This window comes from Anolis sagrei, chromosome 3, assembly GCF_037176765.1.
Source record: "Anolis sagrei isolate rAnoSag1 chromosome 3, rAnoSag1.mat, whole genome shotgun sequence".
Taxonomy (NCBI): Eukaryota; Metazoa; Chordata; class Lepidosauria; order Squamata; family Dactyloidae; genus Anolis; species Anolis sagrei.
Genome location: NC_090023.1, coordinates 213,249,596 through 213,267,991, shown reverse-complemented (window position 1 = coordinate 213,267,991; position 18,396 = coordinate 213,249,596). Strand labels below are relative to the sequence as shown.

The following is an 18,396-nucleotide window of genomic DNA, read 5'->3' as shown; positions in this document are numbered from 1 at the left end:
TTAGAGACACTATGCCTTTTAGTTCTTTCTACTTCCCCTAAAATGCTCCAACTTTTTTAATGCCCTATACTAGTAGTTCTTCCCATTCATTTTTGAGGCTGTGGTCCTGGGAGAGGAGTTAATAAACAGAACTCACAGTAATGAATTATAAGTAACACAATGATGTGTAACTAGTTACTTTTGCAATAAAGAGGATGTGATAAAAACACGTTTCGAATGTAATGTTTCTTTACTCATGCAGTGAGTAATGGTTTCTAGTTGCCTTCAAAAAGTTCAATTAATAATTGAATAATTGAAGAAGTGAAGTTTGATGGTCTATTTTCAAGTCCTTCAACATGTTAAGCAACAGTGCCTTCTAGTGGGAGTTCAAGGCATTCAGTCAGAGTTTATTCTGTTCTACCAAGGACACACATTTCCATTTGTAATTCACAAGTTTTATTTTTTTCCAAGACTTTCATTAAGACCTTTATTTTGTCAGGAATTTGAACTCTACAATATTGTACTATAAACATACAGAAGTCTTTTTTACACAACACGATCATGCCACTTTTACAGCTCTTTTACTGTTAGAGCTTTAAACCAACATAACTTTATTTCATCCTTTCATAACAATTTTATTTCAATTAAATTACCACAATTGGCAAGACTGTCAGGCAAGTGTCCATTTTACCACCTGATTTGTTTAACCCAGTGGTTCCCAACCTTTACTCCTCCAGGTGTTTTTGGACTTAAACTCCCAGAAATCCCAGCCAGTTTACCAGCTGTTAGGAATTGTGGGAGCTGAAGTCCAAAACACCTGAAGGACCAAAGGTTGGGGACCACTGATTTAACCTATATACTGAATATATCATATGTAAATAGGATTCGACCTGGAGGAAAGAGATGGGGAAATTGGGAAAAGAAACAATAGCAATTTAAGGTATGTAGATGACACCATACTATTAGCAAAAAAAAAAAAATAACAGAGACTTTGAATTATTACTGAAGAACATTAAAGTTGATCCGTAAATGACAGAAACATTGAAATAGTTCAAAATTTTTCATAACTGGTTCAATCATGAATCAGAATATAGAGTGTAGTCACAAAATCAGAAGAAAACTAGACCTTGGAAGGGCAACGAAGAAGGAATTGCATAAGATCCCGAAGTGTCAAGATACAATACTATTGTATACCAAAGTTAGGATTGTCCACACCACTGTATTTCTCTTTTCTATGTACAGTTGTGAAAAATGGACCATGAAGAAAGCTGATAAGAAGGAAATCCACACATTTAAAATGTGGGCTGTAGAGTTCTGTGGATATTATGTACTGCTAAAGACAAATAAGTCCTGGATTAATGATAGCCTGGATTCTTCCTAGGAGTTAAGATTAATAAACTGAGGCTGTCCTACTTTGGGCATATCATGAGAAGGAATGACTCATTAGAAGAGACAATGATGTTTGGGAAAGCAAAAGGCAGTGGGAAAAAAGAAGATCACATCCCAGATGGATGGATTTAATCAAGGAAGCTACATCTCTGAGTCTGCAATACCTGAGCAAGACTTTTGATGATAGGGTGACTTGGAGATTTCTCATTCATAAGGTCTCTATAAGTCAAAGTGGACTGAACAACAGTTTACAACAACAGCAATCTTAATATGAAGTCCATGTATTATCTTAATTTATATTTCTATCACAAATCTCTTCTCAGGAGCATCAAGAATTGCCCTGTTAGGCCCAGATTATTACTTGGCATGGAGTTATCACCCACTGCTTGTTGACATGCAAAACTACTTTTACAATGTGTACACTTAGGCCTCCTGATGGCACAGCGGGTTAAACCACTGAGCTGCTGAACTTGCTGACTGAAATGTTGGCGGTTCGAATCCGGGGAGCGAGGTGAACTACTGCTATTAGCCACAGCTTCTGCCAACCTAGCAGCTTGAAAACATGGAAATGTGAGTAGATCAATAGGTACTGCCTTGGTGGGAGGTAATGGTGCTCCATGCAGTCATGCTGGTCACATGACCTTGGAGGTATCTGCGGATGATGCCAGCTCTCCAGCTTAGAATTGGAGATGAGCACCCCCCCCCCCCCAGAGTAGGACACAACAAGACTTAATCTCAGGGAAATAATAATAATAATAATAATAATAATAATAACAACAATACTTTATTTATATACACAAACACAAAACTATACAGAGTAAGCAAAAAAAACAAAACACCCCAGAATAGAACAAAACAAAACAGAACAATACATAAGCATAAAATAGTCAAAGAACACATGTACAATAAAACCAATCAACCTTATTCATTGTGCCAGGATTAACTATTAGGGCCGGGCTTTCAGAAAGGACCTAGGCTGTTTGGGATGGACGGGCCAGAGGTAGTGCAAAGTAAGCCATAGGGAGCCAAGGAAATGGGTAAAGTGCAGTAACCAGACTCAACAGTAGTAGCAATGGGACCTGTAGATGTTCATTTCCTAAGCCAATTGAGGAACTGACTAGGGTAATAGGTAGGGGTAAAGGGCCAGATTCTAACTAGTGGCTAGGGGGCTGGAGCTCATGCTAATCATTCTCGAAGACCTGGTGAAACCACCAAGTCTTCAAGCTCTTACAAAAAGAGGAGAGGAGTGGGCCTGTCTTATTTCCCTAGGAGGGCATTCCAGAGGCGGGCACCACAACCGAGAAGGCCCTCTCCCTCATCCCCACCAACCACACTGATGATGGTGGTGGGAGTGAGAGGAGGGCCTCCCCGGTAGATCTTAGTGTTCGCACTGGTTCATAGAGGAGGATGCAATCACGAGGTAAAGGTAAGGGAAACCCTTACCTTTACCTTTACACTTAGGAAAGGGAAGGCTGTAGCACTGAGTCTTCCCTTCCTATATCAACACATGTAGTTTGCATCTGTTGACCCTGTGCATATACCAATATATTGAATAAGGATTGTTCTAAGTAACTCTGGAAGAGCCAAGTTCTTGGAGGGAAGGCATCAACTCAATATGCTCATCATTGTGTGCACATAACCTCTAATGCAGATCTAGTCCTACTAGAAGGCAGCACATTTCAGGTGCTATGAAAGGACAGCAAAAGGCTAAGTATTAAATTTGTTATTGCATTTTGATTGCAAGAGATGGAAAGTTGTGTTTGGATGATTTTTCTCTTCCGTTGCCACAGATATAGGGTACTACGAGCCTTAACTATGCTTTGCTGAATTCGTAAACATTTTCAAATCATGCATGGGCAATGGGTGTGATTCAACTCCCCCACCCACATACATTCAATTAAGATATGGAAATGGGTTTGACTCCCATTACTGTTGGGATGACTTTGAAAACAGATAGGCACATGCCCAAAGATTGATAGTTTGATCTAAGGAATTTCTGTTTGGCAACCCATGCGAAAAGATGCCTACAGCAGCTGCCTAGTTATGTCTACTGCCAAAATACTTTGCTGTATGTGTATGAGATTGTTTTCGTGTACATTTCTTCTAAGATTGAGGACTTCACATAGATGATGCTGTTTCTGTATCAGAAAATGTGAATATGTTGAAGTGGCTGAGAAGGTAAACCCACCCAAAGCATTTAAAGCCACCTAATTCTTTTTACAGCTTGCAGCTAGGTCCTTTTTTCTCCACATAAGGGATGCCTGAAGCACACTGGCAAAACCACAGCTTCTGAAACCTTGAGTCATAGGTGGAGTCATAACAGGAGTTCACTTCAAACAAGCACAGGCATTGAAGGAAGATGCCTGGAAGATGCCACAACAAATACAGAACAATGGGGCCAAGTATTGGAAAGATTTTGCCTCTCAGTTGTGTCTCAGCCTCACTGTTTTACCTGCTATTGTTTAACTTAGACTTTGTAACGGCTGTCCTTTTCTTTGCTCAAGATTGGCTCCCAAAAGTTGCCAAGTTATAGAGAGCAGACAGAGTGGCCTACTATGATTCAAATCCCTACCCAGACATTAAGTTCCCTTGTGGCAAGCACCACCATCTAATTTAACCTCATAACTTTATTATGAGGATAAGATGTGGAGGGGAAGAATTCTGGAAGTGACCCTAAGTTCCTTGGAAATAAAATTGGTCCTACATGCTGTGAGAATAAAAACATTCCCCCATCTCCTGCCATAGAGACACAAAGAACATTCCAGGACATGTTTAAAGGATGAACCCAGATGTTCACTTTTTAAAAAGGCAGAAAACCCATGGTGATAAGACTCTGTACAATTGAGAACCACTAAGGCAGGCATGGGCAAACTTTCTAGCTTGGTGGCCACATGCCAGGACTCCCTGCTAAGAGGACTGACCGACCTAGGTGATGGAAGGAAGAAAGGTAATGAGGAATGAAAGAGAGAAGGAAGGAAGGAAGGACAAAAGGGAGGAGGGGAAGGATGGAAGGAGAAAGAGGGAGGGAAGGAAGGGAGGGAGGAAAGAGAAGAAAGGAAAGACAAAAGGGGAGGAGGGGAAGAGAAAAATGGAGAGAGGGAAGGAGGAAAGAGGGAGGGAAGGAAGGAAGGATGAAAAGGTGGAAGAGAAGGAGGGAGGAAAGAGAAGGAAGGAAAGACAAAAGGGAAGGAGAGAAGAGAAAATGGAGAGAGTGAAGGAGAGAAGAAAAGAGGAAAAGAAGGAAAGACAAATAGGTGGAAGGGAAGGAATAAGGGAGGGAAAAAGAGGAAGGGAAGGAAGGATTGGAGGGAAGGAAAGAGAGATGGAAGGAAAAAGAAAAGGGAAAGAAGGAAGGAAGGAAATATGAAAGGATTGAAGGGGAGGAAGGGAAGGAGGAAGGAAAAAGAAGGAAGGGAGAAGGGAAGGAAGAGAAGGATGGAAGAAAGGAAGGGAAGAAGAAAGGAAGGAAAGAGAGAAGGAAGGAAGGATGAAAGGGTGGAAGAGAAGGATGGAAGAAAGGAAGGGAAGAAGGAAGGAAGGAAAGAGAGAAGGAAGGAAGGATGAAAGGGTGGAACAGAATGGAGCGAGGGAGGGAAGGAAGGGATTGAGGGAGGAAAGAGGAGGAAGGGAAGGAAGGAAAGATGAAAGGAAAGGAAAGGAAAGGAAGGAGGGAGGGAGAGGGAAGGAGGGTGGAAAGAGGGAAGGAAGGAAGGATGAAAGGGTGGGAGGGAGGGAAGGAGGGAGGGAGAACGAGGAAGGGAAGGGGGGATGGAGGCAAGGAGGAAGGAAAGAGAGTAGGAAGGAAAGGAAAGGATGGTGAGTGAGAGGAGCGCCTGAGAAAAGAGCCCAAGGGGTTGCATCAGGACCCTGGACCTGGGTTTGCCCATACCTGCACTAAGATATTACACAGATGTCTATAATGCAATTAAAGTCAGTGCCTTAGAAGGAATTACGTTCAGTCTCAGTAATTCCACTTATTATTATGAAGGAGATAATGAGGACAAAATATAATGTTCAAGTGAACAAGATGTTAGAACCTCACTCAACAGGCACATGGTCTACCAGGAGGGAGGGAAATTAAGTTTTTATCTTAGGAGTTCTTCAAAGAGAGATAATGACTAATAAATATGTGATCTAATCATACACAGAGCAAGTGATTGCTTGCATGCATACAAGATTTTGTAGATTACGCAGAAACAATTTTGCAGTGTGGTGGTATAGCTCAGTGACAGCACATTTGCTTTAAACACATGCATTTCAGCATCCAGTATGGAGGAGGATAGAAAAAAAAAGTCTTATTTGAAACCACAGAGAAATGCCACTACTGATCACAGACAGTGCTGAACTAGTGTGACTCAGCATAAAGGAGATGCTTTATCAGAAAGGAGCCATTCAATTGGTATCTTTCTTTCTTGTGACTGTGAAGCAGAAAGAGAGGCAGGTAGAAATAGTGGCAATGGTATCAAAATTGTGACTAAGGGCTCAATGCACCAAATTGGACCAGACGTTGAACCTGGATGTCCAGGGACTTTTTCTTTAACCAGTATATGCTACAATTTGACAACAATTCCCAGACGCCTCAGTCCATTGGGGCAGTGAATTCTGAGAGTTGTAGCCTTCACCCAAAAACCAAATTCTAGTTAACTTCCTACTTAAAAAGGGGTCTCTCTTAGATGTTTAACTGCAACAGGAGGGACATTGTGAATTCACACCCCACAATGTTATGGCCAGGCTTTAACACAACAGGTTAACTGCCAGCTGCAGTAAATATTGCTAATCGGAAGGTTAGCAGTTCGAAGCCCAGGTCAGGGTGAGCTCCTGGCCTTCAGCCCAGCTCCTGCCAACCTAGCAGATCAAAAACAGCATTTATGAGTAGATAAATAGGTACTGATTTTAAAAAGCGAGGAGGTATTTTGGCACCTATAAGGAAATGTCAGAAAATGCTGGTGATTTGATCAGAAAGGAGGGATGATGGAGCGACAGCATACCCACCCCCACCCCCCACACACACGCCCGTGACTGGAACCGAGCACAGCCTCCAAGATGCCAAAGATGGGGAAAAGCCTATATATACCTCTCTCTATGTACAGTTGTATGTCCTGTCGGTGTATAATGGCACTGAATATTTGCTGTTTATGTGTTCTGTGATCCGCCCTGAGTCCCCTTCAGGGTGAGAAAGGCAGAATATAAATACTGCAAACAAACAAACAAACAAATAAATAAATAAATGTTAGTGGGCACAAGGGCCATTTTTGGCAGAAAATATGGAATATTTTATAACTGAGGGATGTCGGTATTCTAATGTCTTGAGTGGGCCACATGTGGCCTGCAGACTGCCCATTCTACAATTCTGAATAAAAGTATCCAACTAAAATACTTGTTAATTTTAGGATAGAAAAGAACTTGGGTCAGCTTCCTTCACCGTATTACAATCCTACAGGTCCCAGTTACATTTAATAGCCCATGTAATAGAGAAGCAAGCACTGCTATCAATCAAATTTTACAGGACAGAAAGGAGTGCAGGAACAATGCACGATGTTTCTCTGTATTTAATGTGGGGTTAGCAGACTCGGGGTGATATGGCTGAAGTGAAGCTCTAATTGGCTCTCCAGACATTGTTAAGCTGCAACCCCTTTCAGCCTAAGCCAGCAGAGTCAATGATGAGGAATCATGGGCATGGAAGTCCAGCAACATCTGAAGAGCTACAATTTGCTCACAATTACACTATTGCAGGCTGCCCATTATAAAGAGGTAAGGAAAAATCCTACCTTTTAAACTAGAAATAAACTTCCAAATTAGTGTGGGAGAGGTTGATTTTTAGAGCTTATCCACCTTAGAATCATAGAGTTGGAAGAGACCTCGTGGGCCATCCAGTCCAACCCCCTACCAAGAAGCTGGAAAATCGCATTCAAAGCACCTCTGACGTAGCATTAAATTGGTTCAAACCCAGAGCAGTTCAAGTATGTGGGGTGCTTCTGTCTGTGCTAGACCCTGCTATCCAACAGCTGCTAGTGAAGCTGCTCAAAATCACCACTGATTGTTTATTTATTTCATGTCAAAAGCATTGCATGAAAAAGGATAAAACTGATAAAAATAGAAGGAGCACAAGCGGCTTCTATAATTTTTGACCAAAACAGGCAACAACTACTGCATTGTAGCTTTAAACAATTCTTTCTCTGTGCATGAGGCAGGGCATTGTGGACAAGCATACAGATGTGAAGTTGTTTGTTTTGCTCCACAGTCACACAAGGTGGAGGATTCTTCTAAGTAGTGCCATTTTTCCAGGTTGTCTTTTGATCTGCCCACTCCACTTCTGAGTCTGTTCAAGGACTTCTAAGTTGCCCATTCTTGGTTTGCCCCTAGAGATAGACCCTTGGGGGGGCGGGGCTTCCAGTTGGGATTCCCTGGTTTAGCTGCCCAGAGGGATACTCTTGTTGCTGGAGGAATGTTAATACCACTGATTGTAAGTCCCATATAGACACTCCTTTTTATTTTTGCCTTCTGGACAATATGCTCAAAGTACCAAATCAGGAGAGGTAAAACCCATCATTTGGTTAAGCTTTTAAAATTCAGCATTAAACACTTGCGTAAGTTAAACACCTTGTAATAAACCACAGGTGAGTTCAGAAGAATATAGATTAGAGGGGAATTAGGTTTTGGACTGCAACTCCCAAAATCCCTCTGCCAGCATGAACACTGGAGTTTGGGATATCTGTGTCTAATGTCTTCTTTCTGAATCGTCATTGATCCTCAGAATTAAATAGTTTGAAAAGCATACACTCATTCTTGTGGCATATTTTTCCATTACCATACATACATACCGTGTAATGTTAGTACAATAGTGACGTGAATATAACAGTGTGCTCAGTCAGTCAGAGCACAATTCCAGATTGTGCTAAATAAGAAATTTTTGGAATTTTAGTCCAAAAAAGTAACTTTTCTAAATTCTTGTTTTCCTCTTTCTGAACAAAGGATGATTCCTCAGTAACCGCTGTCTCTTACTTATATTCTTAAGCATGCTCCACAAGTCGGGGCCAGGAGCAAGCAAGATGTGTCATGCCTCTAGGAACCAAATGCCTTTAGGGCAAGGGATATGTTCAGCGCGACACACCCAGCAGGCTCCAAGGAGCCATTTGTAGCCTCATCGGTAGAAGAAAGGCACCAACAAACCAGGAGCCAAAAGCTAAGCTACCCTGAGGGCACATCCATTTTCATTGTTCTGTTAAGAACTGTTCTCAGACAAACTTTGTACTTGAAAGTGAAATCATCCACAACCCCTCCGTGAAAGGGTTTTTGCTCTGCTTTTAAAAATAAGACTATCCTGATAGTGTCTGTCCAGTCATGCTCTCCTTGATGCTTCAAAAGAAAATTATCGTAAGAAGAGAGACAATCAGTTCCCTTTACATCACCATTGATATACTAAGTTTAAAAGTTATACGGTACAGGCATACATCAGTTAACAAAACCTCTGACAAATCAGCTTCTGGGTTGCTGTGAGTTTTCCAGGCTGTATGGCCATTTGGCAGAAGCATTCTCTCCTGATGTTTCATCCACATCTATGGCAAGCATCCTTAGAGGTTGAGGGGGTCTGTTGGAAATTAGGCAAGTGGGGTTTATTTATCTGTGGAATGTCCAGGGTGGGGAAAAGAACTAAACCTCACTTGCCTAGTTTCCAACAGACCTCACAACCTCTGAGGATGCCTGCCATAGATGTGGGTGAAACATCAGGAGAGAATGTTTCTGGAACATGGCCATACAGCTCAGAAAAATCACAGCAACCCAGTGATTCTGACCATGAAAGCCTTCAACAAATAAGCTTCTCTTTATTAAGTCTTTGTATACCCCCTAGCCCTCCTTCCATCCTCATTCAGTTTAGTAAGAAGCTATTTTTTTTAACAACATTGGTATTCGGAAAATAGTGAAGCAACATAGACCTTTGATGGTGAGCTATAGTAGCCTGTGTGTAGTAAACAATGCAATGTAGCATATGCCATGGAAGAATTGGGTCTATTCTAGATAATCCCCCTTGTTGCTGCTCTTCCCTGTTGCCTGACTACAACAGGCAAGTTAAACAGCAGCTGTCACAGCAGCAAGACAGAGAAAAGAACTATTTCTAGCATTTCAGCAAAGGATAGCGCTATACATTTGGCCAAAAGTGAAGGCTGGAGAAAGAAATGGCCAATCCTGGATGTAATTTGGAAGAAACTTTCAAGTAATCTTTAGAAGATTCTTATGTTTTTGTTAATTTACGCAAAGCTCATCTGCCTGATGGTTTCGTTTTACATGTCAGTCTTATTAATTTTTAATAGAAACTTTGTTGAAACATATTGGACAGCTCTTATTTTTTTGTGGTGTAGGAACTTATCCCCATTCTTCCCAGATTATTCCTGCCTCTAGTATCCAATTTTCTGTTAAAGAAGTCATGCCTAGGAACATATTTAGTTTGGGCCCTTCCAGACAGGTCCTATATCCCAGGATCTGATCCCAGGTTTTCTGTTTATCCCAGATTATCTGGCAGTGGGAACACATATAATTCAGGTTAAAGCAGAAAACCTGGGATCAGATCCTGGGATAGGGTCTGTTTGAAAGGGCTCTTTGTTAACTACAATACATTATTCAGTTCTTGTCCCAGTATCTTATGGGAGGATTGTTAAGTGAATGTACCTGTGGTACAGATCATCAGAATCCTTCCCCTGGCTGTGTGTTAGTATTTAAAAAGTCCTTAATACTTAATAATACACATAACAGTACAATTCTATACATGTGTAATTAGAAACAAGTCCGATTTTGTTCACTGGGGATTACACCCAGGTAAATTTGTCTAAGATTGCAACATAAATCTTATTTTTGCTGTTTTGAAAAGAGAGGGAAATAACAAAAAATGAGGATGTTTGCCCAACATCACAACTAAGTCAAAGTCAAATTAGGATATTGAAAATGTACTCTATTAGGAATATAACTATTATTTTTTGAGAGTTAATAGTCCAAGGTTATCTTCCAAGTTATATACAAAAAGACAAACAAATGGAGCAATTCCTAGTACATTTTTCTCTGCTGATAAAAAATAGCTATACCTGGTACACATTTATGTCACCTTCCAAAATTACTGAACTTTCCCCTTAAATAACTATCTAAAAATGAGGCTGTATGCAAGGCCTCATCTACAATGTATTATATGGTCAGTGTAGACTATGTTTAACTGCACTGAACTGCATTATATGCGTCTACGCTAACCATATAATATACTTTCAAATGACATTATATGGCAATATAGATGGGGCCTAAATTGCTTTGTTGCATTTTTCAGTGAATTGTTTTTTTCCCCCTTCAATATCCACTGTAAACTTTGTCTGGCAGAATCAAACTAAACTCAATATTCATTTTCTATATCAACAGCTGCTAGAAGACATTCAAACACAGAATAAACAATCATTTCAGTGCTCTTAATTTGCCTGAGATTTATGTTTGCTTCCAAAATTTCCGATGGAAACATTGAAGGAATTGGTTCCACTTTCACCATTTTTTTTCTTGCATTACATACCTGAAGTGCTTTTGCTGGTAATCCTTAATGTTCACTTCTAACCCAACTTCCAGATGTTGCTCCACAAGACCCTTTTGACACCACTCCTGCAGTGGGATGTTGTTTCTAAGTGGTCCTCAAAAACTGCTGAATGTGCCTAGTATTTAATTCTTTTCACCCGCCCACCTTCCCACCCCCAATACGTAGATTCTCTTTCCCAAATCCTTTCTTCTAAACAAGTCTTAACAAAGGTGTGTCATGGTTTCCTGCCTTACTCCACCCTATCAATTATCCAACACACTGTGTGTTAAAAAATCTGCCTCCAGGAATCAAATTTAACTGCTGAGAACTAAAGCATCAGCCTACTTGCTTAAATAATCATCCATTTGGAGCATGTATTGAACTTGGACCTTGCCACTAGGCAGGTGGGTTTTGGAGCTATTATAGGCAAATGTCAACAGCTATCCAATACTATAAATTCATTTGCATCAGTAACATTTCTCGATATTTTATTACATTAACTTCACCGGTTGAGACTGTGAAAAGATATGAAGACTCAGATGAGACTCGAATTGGGGAGTGAACTTTTCTAACCCCCTGAAGACACAGGTCCACAGTCTGGGGATGATCCTGGATGCACCATTGAACCTGGAACCCAAGATATCGGTGGTAGCCAGGAGCACCTTCACACAGTTAAAATGTGCACTAACTGCGCCCATACCTTGAGACGCCCAACTTAGCCATGGTAGTCTATGTCTTAATCACATCTCATTTGGACTACTGCAATGCTCTCTATGTGGGGTTGAATTTGAAGATAGTTCAGAAGCTGCAATGGGTGCAGAGATCAGCAGTCAGATTGCTAACTGGAGTGCTGTATCATGAGAGGACGACTCCCACGCTGCGGCAGCTCCACTGGTTGCCGGTCCACTTCCAGGCTAAATACAAAGTGCTGGTCATTACCTATAAAGCCCTAAACAGTTCGGGTCCAGGCTATTTGTCTAATTGCATCTCCCTATACAGGCTATCTCATGCACTGTGGTCAACGGAGGAGGCCCAGCTCTCGGTCCCACCCTGTCACAAGCATGGTTTGTGGAAACGAGAGAGGGGGCCTCCTCCTTGATTGCTTCTTGCCTCTGGAACCCCCTTCCTAAAGAAACAAAAATGGCCTCCTATCCCCCTCTCCTCCAAAAAAAAAACCCTCTTGAAAATGCATTAATGCACTTTTGCATATGGGGAGGAGGAGGACTAGGACACTTTTAATTCCATCAGAATGCTGGCTAACTTATTTATATTCAGTTGCTGCTATGGTACATGAGAAAGAACAACCATGATAGCCATTTTTATGGATTTTAATCATTCTGTTGGGGTTTATGTCTTAATTGTTAGTTATGTTATTAGTATAATTATATTTATTTGACTATTCGTACTCTGTTTCCTATTTTGATGTTAATTTATCCTTTGTTACAAGTTTATGGTTATTATTTTGTATTATTTATTATTGTTTTTGAGATGTTTGTATTTGTGTAGCGCATTGAATGTTTGCCTTTTTTGGTGTGTAAACCGCCCTGAGTCCCCTCAGGGAGAGAGGGAAGTCTATAAATAAAGTGTTGTTGTTGTTGTTGTTGTTGTTGTTATTACTACTACTACTACTACTATCTCACTAACATGTTTACAGGTATTACTGCTGAGGGGGGAGAAATAGATGCCATGCAAGCACATTCTGGTGTTTTGTGTTTCCTTCTGCTCTATACAATCTTCCTTTAGCCTAGAGATAGAAGTACACTCCAAACCAGGGGCTACCTGTAGCTAGCCATGGTAAATTGGAATGTGAGCCAGGAGGAGTCTGGATAGACTTAGGTTGGATCCAGACCAATTGAAATGTTTTGTTGATTCTTGATTCAGATTTCGTTCCTGTTCTTTCCAATTTTCTATAATAGGTTAAAATAATCCAACCTGGGAAACTGGTATAAAAAGTCTCTGATCCAGAAAATAATTTGAAACAAGCAATACACACATGGATCTCTAAAATAAAATTGGGCAAAACAGGAACAAAATCTGGGACTTTTTGATCTGTTTGGATACACTATTAGTTGCTAGGGGATCAGCTCTACATTTAGCTTTGAGGAGATGCTGAACTCCATCAATGAGAGGACTAGGATGCTTCTCTGCTGTACACAATCTGCTGTCTCATTAACCACAAATAGAAATTATAGCAGTAATGCATATCAGTGTTCAGCATCTAACGAAGGCTTTGGGGTGACCTAGAACAGAAAGTAAGAAGAAGGTGGAACACACAAAAAAGCTTACAAAAATAAAAACTAGTATCTGGTGACAAACATGTCTCTGAACTTGGTACATCATGACTACCATTAGTAGGTTGATAGACTTCTCATCCATGAACTGTCTAATCTTTTTGATAAATGGAGACATGATAGATTTGTGAAATGGTATTTTGCAGCCAGTGAACGGTCAGGTAGTTTTGCCAAATATAAAGAAAGGGAGTGTGAGAGAGGGTAGCAAATACCAGATAGAAAAATGGAAGCAAATTCTCAACTGCACAGTCTCTTAGAATGACAGAACCACTGAATCATAGAGTTGGAAGGGGCTTCATAGATGATCCATACTAAATATTGATGTGTTGGTTATCAAAATAACTCTTGAGGAAGCATGGAACAACAGCTTCTTCTACCACAAAGCAGGACCCCATGAGGTAAAGAATTGGGCATTTGGTTGTTTGGTGAGCCCACCAGAACAAAATAGTTTCGTCTATGAAAGGACTTCTTCAGAGAGAGTCAATAAAGTGGCACTGCATGCTTGCCTTTCTCAAATAGTGGGATATTTTGTTCTATCTCTGAACAAGTTGGGCATTCTTCTTCATTTGGGCTTGGACACATTGAACACAGAATGTGTATATCTTTTAATTCCAAACATTTTGGTACTTGGATGTGAACAGTGGAATGAAGATTGGGAATAAGGAGTTGTGCCATACTGTGAGACAAGTGTGAACAATCCATAAAACTGCTTCTTCTGCATAAGTGTCCTGTACTGGTAGTAACCCAACTTCCATCTTACTTTTTCCCTGCGAAGGGAGAAGAATTTGAAAAATTAAAGTCAGACCATCCCTTGATCCCAAGGATAAAATATTCATAACACTTTAGCTGTATGATTCATCTCCAGCATCCGTCATCACTTGCAGAAATGTGTCACATCACCAAGAAAGACTCAGGGAAGGGCTGTGATTCAGTGGCAGAGCACATGTTCCGCCACATGCACCCAGACATTCTCAAGTTCAAGCCCATGTAAGTCTAGAAAATGAAACCAGAAGATCAACCACCACTCGAGAGCTTATCACACAACATTGTTATACTGCAGTTGCGCAATCCCATCTTTGTTTGTAGTTAATAACAAATTGTTGTAGCTCCTCTGATAATGAACTGTTCTGTGCCAAGGTTAGACATTTGGAAAGTGATTCTTCTCCCTTTTGAAATTATCCACCAATCAATCTTTCCCATTATGGTTTAGTAATCACTTTGTGTAGGCAATGCTATGCAAGATGGATCAATAGACTGATTGAGAAGAAGTTGGTTTTTCAACATTTTTATCACCTTGTGAAATCAATAGATTAAGAAACCGGATACATGTTTGTATCTTGGCAACTAAATATTTATGAATTTCCATGAATCATCTGCGTCTACCTTTGCTTCTGATTTTTTTCTCTCAAGTGGAATAAAAAAACTGTTAAAAGGAGACAGGAAAACACACTATTGAAAAATGATGACTCAGGACATTCAAAAGGATATCTTACCATTCAGTTCTTCCAGCCAAGATTCACTACAGAAATATCAATCAAAAGCTAGAGCCAATCAATAATTTATCATATATCAATGCAATTAACAACATTATCTATTTTCTTTTCAATGTTATTTTAGAGGACTATTTGAGGCATTTTGACAGGAATTTGCTTTGAAAAATTGTGCCCTTCCCTTAGTAGTCATGAAAAAATAATAATAATAATGGATGCATAATGAACAACACAATGAGTAACACACTGAATCATTTAAAACACTGTTAACAAGTAGCAACAATGAATTATTTGTCAAACACATTAGTAACAGTAACATATGAAATATAAAATATTCGAATGTAATGAGCATCTTTTTTGGCTTAATTGTTTAGTCAAAATTGAGATGTGCATTACATTCGATGGTGCATTACAATCATGTGGCAAAAGGGCCCCTATCCCTCCATCAGGCTGAGCACAGCAAACTTGCTGGCCCCAGCCTGATGGTGGAGCAGCTTTCCTCCCCAGCTGAGACACAAAGGAGAAAGAGCACCCCTTCTCTCCCCAAGCCCCACTGTCCTTCATCTCTCAGCTGAGAGGCAATGAACAAACTGAACCCCTTCAGAGAAGAATTGTCCCTTTTGGTACTGATGTTGGAGAGTGCTCCCTGGTCAAAGTGGACCCTGTTCAAGTGGGCCCCGGTTGAAGTGGGTACTGGTCAATTAGTCCATGGTCAAAGTGGACCCTGGTCAAGTGGGCCCTGGTCAAAAAAAGGTTGGGAACCGCTGCTGTAAAGGGGCTCTTTCAGTTTCTGCAGAAGCAAATACAGTTTGGTGCCATTAAGAAGCCACTCCAAATGCCCCCCTCTCTCACCAGAATCAGCTACAATCCCCCATCTTCTCCCCACTTCCTTTCCAGTATTCCCCATTGCCACATCTGATGTCAGGGGAAACAAAGGGGAAAGGTAGGTGCTGTGTTGTGGATCAAGACCCCACATAATGCCAGGGCTGAATGGGGACAGGGGCTACCATCCTTGTCCCCAGGCCATGTAACCTGGAGAAGATCAGGTCAGTTATGTCTGGTTCTGATTGAGAACTAGCTCAATTGATCATAAGTCAGGGGAAACACTGAATCCTAATTCTTTGCTCAGCACTATACTTTTTTTGCTAAGGCAATGCAACAGGGATAGGTTATTTCCCAGTGTGCACAAAGACAAGGGGAGGCAGAGAAGGAGGGGGATTCCTGCCATACCATCATCACAATTTCTCCTATTAAACAGAACGATCTTGCACACTATACAATTATAGTGCTTTGTTTCCACTTTAACTACCTTGGTTATTTCCTATGGAGTCCTAGGATTTGAAAATTATGGGGTGGGGGGTGTTATCAGCCAGAGCTTCCTACTGCCTTACCACACTACAAAACCTACTATTCCATAGGATAGTAGTTCAAGTTGAATCGTAGCACTGAAGGATTATAAAACCACTATGCACACCATCAAACAGATTGTGGAATGCCCGCAACACATCTAATTATCAGTCTTGTTTCAGCATGATTAAAATCTGATTAACACATGGAATAATCCAAGACAAGATAATTTTACATGGAGTTATGCTGAATGAGTAGCCCGTGGGCTGGATCGAGCCCTTAATGCATTTTTATCTAACTCCCTTTCAAATGTAAATCACTACTGAAGAAACAGTTAGGCTACCTAAGATACATGATACATATATGCTGATATTGCTCCACTGCTTCTTTAGGGGCATTTTTAAAAAGGAAGTACAATTTATCATCTGCCTCATTATGGCTTTATAACAGTGGTTCCCAACCTGTGGTCTGGACCACCAGTGGTCCGCAAAAATTAAAATATGGCAAAAATTAAAATATGGCTTCACCGTTACTACAACGTTGCAGCAAGAGCAACTGGTCTCACAAAAACCTCTTATAGTGGCAAGGCTTATTAAATATGGTTTTCTGTTGGTGAGCAGATGGTGACTACTGGATGGCATATGTTCTGTACCAGAAACTAGAGCTGAAGTGGTCTATCCAATGAAATTTCCTAAATCAGCACCCCAAATCACCAAACCGAATCTAAAGTTGACCAAAAACTGATTTGTAACCCTTTCGGTAATAATGTTGGAGTAATGTTTCCTCTGAGGGTGAAGAGTTTGACTTGACTTGGGAATATTCTTTAGTTCTATACCTTAACATACCTTATCTATCTATCTATCTATCTATCTATCTATCTATCTATCTATCATTTCTCTCCTTCACATAATTAACAAACTGGTTTGTCTATACAGGATATTGTTCAGAGATAAAACCTAGCAAAATGCTAAAAAATGCAGCACCCAAATATAAATCAAGGAACATGAAAGGCACTGTAGACTAATTCAATCAGAGAAGTCTGCTATAGAAGAGCACCTGATGAACCAACCTGAATACATATATTATTGGAGAACACAGAAATGCTGGACCATTCTAACAACTACCATGTCAGGCTACACAGAGAAACCATTGAAACAATTTCAATAGAAAGGAGGCAAACGTGAAAATGAACAAAATCTGTTTACCAATATTAAGAAAACCCTATTAAATCAGGGCAGTAAATAAAGAGCAACACTAAAAAAAATGGGGGGGGGGGATTCCAAACATGAATCCATCAGGGCCATCTAACACCTCCAAACGAAGGATTTCCCCAGGCAGCAATCAGCAAGGTTTTGAAGCTACAGAGCTCTCCATTATGTTATCCTTACATAGCCCATGATGAATGACCAGTAGAGAGGATCCAGCTTTGCTTATCACTTGACAGGTTCACACACAGATGAAAGACCACTCCTTAAGCATTCCTGCTTGGAAACAGTCATCCATGGCAATTGTCAAGAAGACTGTCTTGGGTTTTTGATTCATTTGATGACTCAGGAAATAGTTGAAATCATAGTTTACACCCTTAACATCACATGAAAATAATATGTAGACCCTGAGGTCAGCAACATGTGGCCTTCCGGATTTCATGCAAATACTCACAAGCCGCAACAAGCTCAGTCAATGTGGGATATAACCAACAACACTTGGAGGGCCACAAGTTGCTGACACATAATGTAGGCAGTTGTCTGCAGATTTGGCTGTATATGGTCTATGGGTTTATATAGCTTTGCTATTTAAAATCTGCATTGGGTCAGACGTTCAAAGTAGTTTCTCCAGTTGCATTGAAGTAAGGAGCCATGGTGGTGCAATTGATTAAATTCTTGTGCTGGCTGAACTGCTGACCTGAAGGTCGGTGGTTCGAATCTGTGAGACTGAGTGAGCTCCCATCTGTCAGCTCCAGCTTCCCATGCAGGGACATGAGAGAAGCTTCCCACAGGATGGTAAAACATCTGGGTGTCCCCTGGGCAACATCCTTGCAGACGGCCAATTCTCTCACACCAGAAGCAACTTGTAGTTTCTCAAGTCGCTTCTGGCACAATAAAAAAGGTTGCATTAAAGTAAAAAAAAAAGGATGCAGAATCTGGCCCTTAGCATTGTGGAGAAAGTTCACAGTCAGATAAGATTACAGAAGATAGTACATTTTGTCTAAATAGTCACGGTTTTGTTGGTTAGGCCTTCCCTGGTGGACCTGGCTCAGCTAGATTGTTAAATTTAATTTCATTGTGATACACGCAATCTTTCAAATGATGTTTGGTCTTATGTCGGTTATAACAGGCTGTGTTTTATTTGATTTTAGTTT

At 40.6% G+C, this 18,396-nt stretch overlaps 1 protein-coding gene across 3 annotated transcripts in view; it reads right to left on the bottom strand.

The window, feature by feature from the left end:
- Window positions 1-11,050, bottom strand: part of COL17A1 (collagen type XVII alpha 1 chain) — an 82,379-nt gene extending 71,329 nt beyond the window's left edge. For all 3 annotated transcript variants that reach the window (XM_060768342.2, XM_060768345.2, XM_060768344.2), the window contains exon 1: window positions 10,910-11,050. The gene's annotated coding sequence lies outside the window, so the exon portion shown is untranslated. The remainder of the gene's footprint in view (window positions 1-10,909) is intronic.
- Between the last annotated feature and the right edge of the window lie 7,346 nt (window positions 11,051-18,396).